Below are 11,526 nucleotides of genomic sequence, written 5' to 3' on the forward strand. Positions count from 1 at the left end.
GGACTGACCCGGACACGGGTCAACGGCCTGGGCTGTTGGCGGAGGTGTAGGGACCCCGGCGTCGGCGGGGGGGGGGGGGGGGGGGCGCCGGGGAAGCCTGAAGGCCTGACACACCGTAGAGAAGTTGGCTGCGTTGCCTGAGAGATCGGTGATGTTTTGCTAGACTAATCTGAGCTTACCTTGCTATGTTTTATCGTATTATCCATTCTTTTTTTTTTTTTAAAGATTTATTTATTTATTTGACAGAGAGACAGCCAGTGAGAGAGGGAACACAAGCAGGGGGAGTGGGAGAGGAAGAAGCAGGCTCCCAGCAGAGGAGCCCGGTGCAGGGCTCGATCCCAGGACCCTGGGATCACGCCCTGAGCCGAAGGCAGACGCTTAATGACTGAGCCACCCAGGCGCCCCTAGATGGCACTTCTTGATGAAAGTGTTGCTGTGAGTCTCTTTTGAAACAATCTACCACAACTGCCAACTATTCTATCTGGGGTTGTCAAACACAGCGCTCCCAGGGCTAGGCGGGAAAGGTACGGTGCCCGTCTGAGGGAGGGGCCGCTAGGCAGCTGGAGATGACTGTTGCAGGAGGGGATTCAGGCCTGATGGTATCAGATCTTCTGGTTTTTCAAGAATAGATTTTCATATAAATTTTACTGATGTTAAAAATGTAGTTTCCATTAGAAAGTCACGGGAGCCGACCCAAACTTCCACATGTGACCTAACCTGGCCTGTGGGCTGCCAGACTGTGAGCACTAGTGATTGGCAAACTTATCTCCAGCTTTGACCCTCTTCTGGGCCCCAGAGCCACATACAGAACTCCCCACCGGACGCCTCTGCCTGGATGTCCCAAAGCATGTCAGTTTCCCCATGTCTGAAATGGAACTCATCATTTCCACGCCTGTTTGTGCTGGGTTCCCGTTCTTGGTGGTAACACAGCAAGCAGCCAGCCCCCAGGTCACCCGGGGAGCCCTGGAGCCTCTACCTCCCCCTCCCCACCCTTAGCTCATCGGGTGACTTTCTTCCTGGTTCTAGTTATTAATCTCTAGCATGCATACTGTGCCCCCTATTTCTATTTCCTTGCCGCAGTCTTCCCACCCTTATCCTCTCTTACCTGGACCGTTTGCACAGGTGGCCCCGCCTCCACACCCTCTCCCTTCCAGTCCTCCCTCTAGAGCGGTGCTGTCCAATATGGTAGCCACTAGCCATGTGGCTATTTATGTATAAATTGAATAAAATGTGGGATGCCTGGGTGGCTCAGTCAGTCAAACGTCCGACTCCTGGTTTTGGCTCAGGATCAGGTCATGATCTCAGGGTCAAGAGATCGGGCCCGGCCTCGGGCTTTGCACTCAGTTTGAAATCTGCTTGAGATTCTTTGCCCCTTCCCCCTCTCCCTCCACTCCTCTCACCTCACCCTGCCCGTACTCTCTCTCTCTGTAAAATAAATGAATAAATGAATGAATAAAATATTTAACAAATTAAATTAAATCAAATGTAAAAATTCATTTCCTCAGGCTTAGTAGCCGTATTTCAAGTACTCGATAGCCACATGTGGCTAGTGGTTTCCGTGTTGGGCAGTACAGATATAGAACATTTCCATCACTGCAGAAAATTTTATAGGACAGTGTTGCTCTGTGATCACATTACTGCCTCAAGCCTCCCTGGTTGTCCATTTCCCTCTGTCTCCTTCACCTAGTTTACATCTCCCCCTCACCTGGGTGCACCCACCCAGCTGCACCTCCCATCTTGTTCCCACACGCATCCTCTGTTCCAGCCACCCCAACCCCCCCCCCCCCCCCCCGCAGCTCCCGGCCTATGTTGAGTCTCTCCTGCCTTCATGCCTGGGCACCCTTGCTTCTTGCAGCCTGGAGCTCCTTGTTTACGTGCATAACCCAAGCTCACTTCAAACACTACTCTTGCTTGGAGTTTGGGAGCGCCCCACCCCAGGCCCACCCAAATGCAAGACTGCGTCACACACAGCACCCCTGTTGGGCCCAGCTTTACTATAGCACTCAATTCTCCGTTGATAACTTGTCTACCTCTCTCTGTAGGTCTAGCTGTGTTTCCTTCCTGTCTGCGCTCCCCAGGCCTAGCCCAGTAGGTTCTGGGGGAGGGGGGTAGCATAGGGGGTAGGGATCAGGTGGGGTAGGGCAGTGGGTGGGTGGGAGAGACTGGGGAACACAATCTTGAGAAGCTCCCTAGAGTTAGCAGGAGGCTTTCATTTGCAAGGACCCACCTCACTCGCTGGGCTAAGCAGTAAAAAAGGTTTAGGAGCTCAACCAGCTGGCTAGTGCCGAGTAAGATGGACCTCAGGGCTGGTTTGACTCAGGCTCATCCAGTCAAGACCTGCGTCGTGGTCTGTGGCTCAGATGGGCAAGGCCTGGACAGTAGTCACGTCTCTCTACAGGCGCCCCGGTGCGGCAGCCGCCTGCGATTGGTGCCCCCGTGTGGCCCGAAGGGGTACAGCAGCTCCCACAGTTGTGGCTCCCTGGTCCAGGTCCAGGTAGAGAGGGAGGGCGGCTCTGGGAGGCTCTCCTGGGAGGGTGAGGAAGCGACTTTCCAGGCAGCCCACAGCAAAACTCTTCTTGGCCCACACGGGTCATATGCCCACCCTGACCCCGTAACTGGTGGGGAGTGGGCATGGTCTTGTGTGCCCACCCTGGAACCCATGGTGACGTCAATTCCCCACAAGCACAATGGGTTGCTTGGGGAAGTATGTACAGCTGAAATAAAATTAGGGACATTGCCAAGAAAAGGGGGATGGTTGCTGGGGAGGCATCTGAGGGCCACTGCAGCCCACCAGACTCTCCCCTTGGTTGTTAGCCAGAGGGCGGCAGCAGCTTCCCATACAGGAGTGGGTGAAAATCGGAGAGGCACCCCATTCTTTCCCATCCCAGCCTCAGGGAGGGACAGCCTCAGTCCACAACTACTTAATGGAGAAGTCTGGGGAGGTCGTGTCTTGGGACCCCGGTTTAGAGGCTCCCCGCCCACCCGTCCCCCTGAGCTCCGGCCCCACTGGCCACTCTCTCTTCCTCTGAGCCACCAGCCCTTGCCAGCCTCAAGGCCTTCTCAGAGGCTGTGCTCCTGCCAAGAACACTCTCCTTACCATACTCCACCCTCCCACCCCGCACCCCCTTATTTACGTGGCGGGTGGGAGTGAGGGAGGGGAGGGCTGCTGTCTCAGCTTCAACCCCCCCTGTATAAATTCCCAAGACATCCAGAAAGTGTGTGAGGGGGTAGGAAAGACCCTTCATTTCTTCATAGGGAAGGTCAAGGTTAAAGCAGGCAAGCCAGGCCAGCTGGCCCTGGGGCAACAGGAAGCACTGAAGGATCCCGGACAGAAAAATGGGGACCCGGTGACCTCTGGAGCGGGACGGGCGCCTTGCAAATGTGGAAATGCCCTTCCTGGATCCCATTCGTCTGAACTTCTTGTCCCTGGGAGTTTCTCCGATGCCATCTAGCCTGCAGTCCCTGAGAAGGAAATGGGGTGTCTCTAGTTCCCTTAGTGGGAACCCTGAGAAGGAAACGCATGGGAGGGTTCCCATCCTTATCCGCACCTCCTCCAAGCTGTCCCCAGCCTGGGGACCTATTTAGGGCTGCAGGAGCCGGACCTGCGGCCTGTCCTGAAGTCAGGGGAGGGGCTGATCCTGAGGAAAGGGGCGGATGCCTGACCTAGAGGGAAGGAGAAGGGGGAGCCTGAGGCTGGAAAGCAGCCAGGAGTGGGGAACTCTGTGTGGGGAGTCCCTTCCTTGGAAAGGCTCTTGTTTTTAAATACATTCCTTAGTGAAACGCAAGGGAAAATCCAAGTCACTTTGGGGCTTTAACGGTTTCTCTCAGAAGAGGTCATTCCCTCTTATGCAAGTACTTCAGTAAAGAAATTTGCATATGGAGTAAATGTGCCTTTGGGGGAGATTCGGGTGGCAGAGGAGCCCGTGTCACCTGTCACCTTCCACTTTCCGGCAGAGAGGATGTCAGTCTGTTGAGGCCAAGAGGTCCGTGGGTGATTGGTGGCTCTAGAGGTGGCAAAGCAATGTCAGGACGAATAAGCCAGAAGACGTGCACCGGGGAAATGAGACCCAGCTTCCTGATGGTCCCCCGCCCAAAGAACAGAGAGTTCTGCCACCCCCACCCCTGGGAGAGCTCTCACCTTCTCCTCCGGGCTCAGCAGCCATTCCCGCATCCTTCCCTGTGCCCTTCTGCACTTCGGAGGTGGGGAAGTCAGACCCAGCCCCCACACGCCTCAGGCTCTGGCCGCCAGAGGGCAAGAGGTGCCACCAGATGGTTGCACTGGGGCAGGGTTGGTAAGTGGGAGGTGCGGTGGGGGCCTTCTCCCGCTGACCAGCCAGGGGGCAGCACGGCAGCTGTGGGGCTGGTCTCCGTGTCCCGGTGTCTGCTCACGACTGCTTGGGCATCCGATGGTGGCTGCGGGGGTGGCAGCATGAGCCGCGGTGATTCTTGACCTGTGGGCGGCAACATGGTGGGGTGTCCGTGTGTCCTTGAAGTCAGCAATTCCCTGGGAAGCCTCCTGACTCCTGACTGTCTAGCAGCCACCTGCTGCCTCCACATGTGATTTTACAAGCGCCTAATTCCCTTGAATTGAATCCCTATTTTTTTACCTAGAATGGTTTGTTTCCTGCACTGCTGGTGCAGTAGGCGTGCAGATGAGGCCGGTTTGAACGGATGGAAATAGAAATGTTGAATCTGCTCTTAAAACAGGTCTTTAGGGCCGTTGGCTCTAAAACAGAGAGAGCCCGGCCAGGTTGGGGGATAGGAGGGGGACGGAGCCCACAGACGTACAGGGCTGTGTCAGAGGTCAGCGAATGGGCAACAGGGAAAGTGTAGGTGGGGTGAAGCAGAAGCTCGTGGGAGGACCGGACTGGCGAAACGGCGACATTGGCCAAGTTCACCTTCAGGACCTTAGACGTCCCCTCTTCTTTCCTTCCCTTTCTCTTCCCAGGCACCTAGTCAGGATGGACGCTTGGGGAAGCACGATGGCCCAGGTGCCCCTCCTCCCCATCTTAGCCACAGCTGCTCTCTGCAAAGAGATGTGCGTGAAGGAGCAGGAGGGAAGTTTCCAGCCCCAGACAGCTGAGTCATCTCCTCCCAGTCGAGCCTTCCCAGCTGAGGCTCCAGGCTCCGTCCCTGACATACACCTCCGTGTCCCAAAGCCCTGACCTCCAGGCCCCCCACTAGGTTGGAGGGGGTCTGAAACATTGCAGTAGCTAACTGCAGCCCCACTAAGACTCACGCAGGCCCTTCCAGGGGGTCCCTGCCGGTGCCACGTGCCACGCTCCGTGGACTGTTGTGGGAACGAGGTCTCCTCAGGGTCGCAAAGCCCAGGTGCGCTCTGTGAGATCTGCCGACTGGCCCTCTGGGAAGGTCATGGCAAGAGCAGAACCCAGACGTCCCCTCTACCACATGCTGCTCTCCGGTGGCAGCTGGGCGCTCAACCCTGGCACGGGACGGGACTAGCGTCTTCCCCCATTTCCATGAGCAAGCCAGCTCCTTCCAGTGTTTTGTGACTGTTGGAGGATCCTAGAGAAATGTAGTGGGTGGTAGGCAGCACCCTGTCGTGGGCCTTGGTGGTCCACCCAGCCCCCTACCCCCAGCTTGTCTTCCCCTCCCCCGCCAGCCGTCCCCCCACCCCCGCCCCATCCCAGGTTTTCTGCCTCTTTGATGCAGAGTAGTTTCCCTCTGCCCATTGGAGTCCGAGCTTAGCCTCCACACAGGCTTGCCAAGGCCTCTCCCACAGACACCCTCTTTCCACGAGAATGACCACGCTGCATTCGGCTGAATGGGTGAACAATTCTCGCTTCTGTCAGGGAGAGCGAAGACTTGGGAGCAGGGGAACCTGGAACTGAGGCTGGCTCCACCAATTATTGTTGCCTCCCAGCTCTCGGAGTTTTGGTCATGTCTCCGAACCTCAGTTTCCCCATCTGTAAAACAGGAATAGAAAGTCTCTTGCAGGGTTGCTGTGAAAAGCCCCGGAGGCAGCGATGGCCCCAGGGGGACCGGCGAGCCTTCTGCTTGGAACAGTTGAGAGTGGAATAGCGTAGTGGGGAGACCACGTGGTTCACCCCCAGAGCACCCAGGGGTGAAAGGCAGCGGCTTCTCATCACAGATCCTGGGTTCCCTGGGATACTAGGTGGAGGGCCTCAGAGACTCACAGTAACAAGAGGGAAGCTCGGTTTTCTCTCACCTACCAGTCCTGGCCAGAAGCTTCCAGAACTAGAGCAGCGGCTCCTCTCTCTTGTTGCTTCACAGGCTGCCGGGCAGGTTTGATCTAAGCCGACTCTCACCACCACCTCTGGGGTCCAGCCACCACGGGGAGGGGACGAGCTGGGGAGACGGCGTGTCCCCCACGCAGGGTTGGACTCACGACTTCCCCTCACAAGCTGTTGGCTATCGACGGTCACAGGGCTACACCCAACTGCCCGGGTGCCTGACTCCAAACTACGCACTAGAAGCTTCACGACTTCTACAGAAGGGGCAGCAGAGATGAGGGGCCAGGGAAGGGGCTGCCACAGTAGGCGAGGGGGTGCGGAGGCTGGCCTGAACCCGCTGCCTGCCCACCTCTCCAAACGGCTGGGCTGTTGAGGGCACACTGAGCCAGAAGGCTGGCACGGGAAAGACGGGACCCTGCCCTCAGGGACCAACCGATTCCTCACAAACCACAGCAGTGGGGGTGCGTGGGGGCATGAAGGGCTGTGCCGTCTAGCCAGGCCAGGTCTCCGAGTTCTGGTCCTGACCCGACTGTCCTGCCCTGGGAGCGTCTGTCCTGGGACCACGTGGGTCTCTCTCCTGGAGGGCTCCCCCTCCCCAAGTGTCACTTGGTGCAATGCCCTTCATGTTGGTCAACGGTCACATGACATAACACTTTCCTTTTGCAGCAGAAATGGTTTTTCGGGACACGGACAGCGCATTGCCTCACGCAGCACTCCCGCTATTAAGGCCCACGTGAGCAATTTGCATCAGAATTTCTCATAAGGGGAAAACTTTGTCACCACAGAGAAAGAGTCTGCTTCCTGCAGATGGAACAGATCAGACTTCCCCTTCCGCCCTGGCTGCCTTGAGGCTTAATCACGGCCTCTGCTGCGCCCCCAGTCAGCCTTTATCATCTCTGTTACTGGTGGACCCAGCACTCCAGTCCTAGGTGCTGGTCTTACTGCTAACGTCTTGGACACGTGCTGCCGCCCCCATTGTCTCTAGAAAGAAGCAGGCTATCATTAACGATAACACAGCACACTAGAGCCCCTTCATTGGGAAGAAAACAAAACCCGCGGCCGCGAGGGGTAGAAGCATCACCGTACTTGGGTGTCAGTGTTGACTCGAGCTTCCCCGCAGCTGGTGCAGAAAGAGTGGTTACAAGGCTGTTCTCAGAAAGGAGGAAGCAGAGCGATGTTGCAAGAGAAGCAAAGCAGGAAAGCCCTGAGCTGGAGGGAGGGGCCCCCTGCACCGGTCCTGGGGGGAGGGCAGGAGCCCGGGCGCTGACCCCCAGCTCCAGCACTCAGAGACTGTGTGGCCCTGGGCGAGCCGCTTGCCCTCTCTGTGCACCCCGATAGTCATGATAACGGCCGGCCTGTGGCTGCCTCACGCCAGGCTCTGCTTCGGTCTTCACATTGCCTTCTCCTCTGCGTGTCCTGTCTCCTCTCCTGTATCTCGTAAGGACACTTGTCATTGGTGTCAGGTCCCACCTGGATAATCCCGGATGATCTCACTTCGAGATGGTTAACTTAATTACATCTGCAAAGACACTTTGGCCAAATACGATCACATTCACAGATTCTGGGACGTGCGCTTCTCTTTTGGGGGCCATCATTCAATCCACCACAAGGATCTAAGCAATGCGTCTCTTATGGTTAGACCAGTTCTTAGTGGGCAGATGGTGGGGGATTTGTTCTTATTTTTTTTGGTGGAAGGAGAGGGGACTGTAAAAGCTCACCTTGTAGACACCAGCTGTCCCGTAGCACTGCCTCAGGCTGTCAAGCACCAGGAGTTCCGTGCATGCTGAAATGCCTGAGGGTGCTTGGAGGACCGGAGGGGGCCCGCGGTTGAGCGTGTAAGAAGATGTTGAGGGAGGAGGACTGAGAAGTGGGGGTGAATGGAGAGGGAGGGAAAGGGATACGTGTGTGACTTTGGGCTGGTTAACTTCTACCTCCCCGGCCATTGGGGAGAATCTGCCAACTGACTCCTCACCCCAGACAGACTCACTGACAGAGTCAGACCCAAGGTGGGACTCCTTTCCTCCTCTGCTCTCCCCTCCCAGCAGAGGGCCACACTGCTGGCTCACCCGTCAGCTCTAGTGGTCTCCCTGCCTCGAGTTGCTCCCTACTCTGACTGCCAGTACAACACTGCGAGGCTGATGGGCACTTTCCTGCTCTAACACCTCCCATGGCTCCCCACTCCCATGGAGTCTAAAATCCTTCCTGGCCTGCCGCCAGGGGGCCTAGGCTCCTTCTCTGGCTTGAGAATCCAGGATTCTTTTTCTAAAATCTATCTTCTGCTTGCTGTTCCCCAGACCTACCCCTGGATCCTCACCCTCTGGCGTTTCCTGGCTCCATCCTCACCTTCTGGAATAAGTCTCTTCCTTCCTGCAAAACCTCTGAAAGCCTCAGCTCTCCAAGGAGCTGCCTCTTCCTCCAAGGAGCTAATTCCAGGTGGAAGTGCTCATTTCGTCCCCGGTGTCCTCTTAGGACACCTCCCACCCCCTATCTTGTCCCCTTGTAGTTTCTGGTCAGGACTCACTTCCAGTATAGAGCCACCTCTCTGTTGGAAGGAGCCATGTCTAGCTCACTTTTGGATTCCCAGCCCCTCACACGGTGCAGAGCACATAGTGAGGGCTTACTACTTTTCAAATGAGTAAAATACCCGTTGTAGTTGATGCCCATTAAACTTCCGGGGCTCAAGGGCCAGCGTTCTCAGGACGGAGCTGTGTGCAGTGTCCTGACCTCTGGGCTTGCTTTTCTTTTCTTTTTTTTTTGTAATTTTTTATAATAATTTTTTATTATGTTAGTCAACATACAGTACATCCTTAGTTTTTGAAGTAATGTTCCATGATTCATTATTTGCATATAACACCCAGTGCCCCATGCAACATGTGCCCTCCTTAATACCCATCACTGGCCTATCCCATTCCCCCACCCCCTCCCCTCTGAAGCCCTCAGTTTGTTTCCCAGAGTCCACAGTCTCTCATGCTTCATTCCCCCTTTCTGTTTATCCCTCCCTTCATTCTTCCCTTCCTTCTCCTACCGATCTTCCTATTTCTTATGTTCCATAAATGAGAGAAACCATATGATAATTGTCTTTCTCTGCTTGACTTATTTCACTTACAATTATTTTAAATATTTCAAACACCCTGATAAAACTGGAGTATTAAAAAAAAAACTGGCACATTTATCCATGGTAATATTTCAAGGAAAACCAAGAGATCATTCACTTAAGTAATTTTAACACCATTGGGGCACCTGGGTGGCTCAGTCGATAAGCGTCTGCCTTCGGCTCAGGGCGTGATCCCGGCATTGTGGGATCGAGCCCCACATCAGGCTCCTCTGCTGGGAGCCTGCTTCTTCCTCTCCCACTCCCCCTTCCTGCGTTCCCTCTCTCACTGGCTGTCTCTCTGTCAAATAAATAAATAAAATCTTAAAAAAAATTTTTAAATACCATTTTTCAAGTGCTTATTTTGATAGCAAATTTAGTTTTACGTCCCTGATTTAAAAAATGAAAATTTATTTTGATAGACAATCTTTTCAAACGTGAGGCCCAAGGAAGATGGGGGAGAAGAAGGACGACAAAAGTGATCCTCTGCGGTCGAAAGGTTGGGATTTAGCTGCTATACATGTACTTAAAAACTAATCTTAGTTAAAAAAAAAAAAAAAGCCTTCCTTCTGTCTAGTCTATCATTCTAGTAGCTTATATCTGCTATACATCTTCACTATACTCCCACCTGGATCTCTAAATGTTCTGTCTTGTTTCACTCCTTAAGTCTGTCACCCCCATAATGCTGCCAGGGTGGCTTCGATAAGCTGCACATCCGATCTCACACCCCAGCGCACACTCTTCCACGCTACAGCACTTCTACGGAAAACACCGAAACTCTAAGGCACCGTCTTTCACCGTCGGGGTCCATCCAGCCTCTGTGTGGCCATTCTCTAACTCATGTCGTACATGTACTACGATTGTTTTCCTTGTAGCTCTCCGAGCAAGTCTTGCTGCCCTATGTCCGTGCTTTTGACTGTGCTGTTCCCTCCGTCTAGATATCCTCCCTGGCATATTACCTACCCATCTCCAAAAGAACGAGAACAAAATAGCTTCGCTCTCCCCCGAAAACTCAAGATACCTGTCTGGGAAGCATGCTTCCACATTGGTAGGCAGCTGCGGGTCACTTCCCTTGCACTCTAATCACCCTTGTGTTTGTTGGCAAGTCTGTGTCCCTGTAGAGAACTGGAATCTCCTCCAGGATAGGATCCATCGGCATCTTTATGTCTCTAATGTCTGCAGTAGTGATGGGTCTATAATAGGCACACGGTAGGAAGTGAGGAGTAAATTATTTATAAATTCACTGGACATGTGAATTCTCTAGAAATTAAGATTAAAATTATGAGGATTGGGCTTGCTTTTCTTCTCTGGGTGGCTGGTGCGGGCTCACATGCTAACATTTCCCTGAGAGGGGGGGCCTCTTCCCCAGGGTGTTGGTGGTTTATCACCAACTGGGTGATACAGAGTTGGTCTCAAACGTTGGGAAGTTTGTCTTAAAGACAATACATTTTAAGTAAAATATTTCATATCTACAAAACATGTAAAAAGCTTAGCAGACAGAAAAACACACATCCATATACCCACCACCCAGACTAAGGAAGAGAATGTTGCCAATGTTGTGAGTGATGTCCATTCCCTTACAGCCCCCAGTAAGGGCACTGTCTCAAGTTTACCTGACTCCAGAAACAGGTACAGTTGGACGGTGCTCAGGGACTGTATGAAGCCCTCAGTCAGATAATCAGCTTTCAGAACTTTTTAAAAAAAGATTTTATTTATTTATTTGAGAGAGAGAGCACGCAAAAGCAGGGGGAGCAGCAGAGGGAGAGGGAGAAGCAGACTCCTTGCTAAGCAGGGAGCCCAAGGCAGGGCTCAATCCCAGGACTCTGGGATCATGACCTGAGCCGAAGGCAGACGCTTAACCGACTGAGCCACTCAGGCGCCCAGCTTTCAGAACTCGTTTTTTTTTTTAAGATTTTATTTATTTATTTGACAGAGATAGAGACAGCAAGCGAGAGAGGGAACACAAGCAGGGGGAGTGGGAGAGGAAGAAGCAGGCTCATAGCGGAGGAGCCTGATGTGGGGCTCGATCCCACAACGCCGGGATCACGCCCTGAGTCGAAGGCAGACGCTTAACCGCTGTGCCACCCAGGTGCCCCCCAGCTTTCAGAACTCTTAAAGTCACCTGTGTTCCTACTGAAAAGAACTTGGGACCCCTGAAGAAACCACACTTTGCACACAGTTCTAAAGGGAGCGGTCTCCTGATTGGGAGCTGTATGAAGC

Source organism: Ursus arctos, unplaced genomic scaffold, assembly GCF_023065955.2.
Source record: "Ursus arctos isolate Adak ecotype North America unplaced genomic scaffold, UrsArc2.0 scaffold_26, whole genome shotgun sequence".
Classification (NCBI taxonomy): domain Eukaryota; kingdom Metazoa; phylum Chordata; class Mammalia; order Carnivora; family Ursidae; genus Ursus; species Ursus arctos.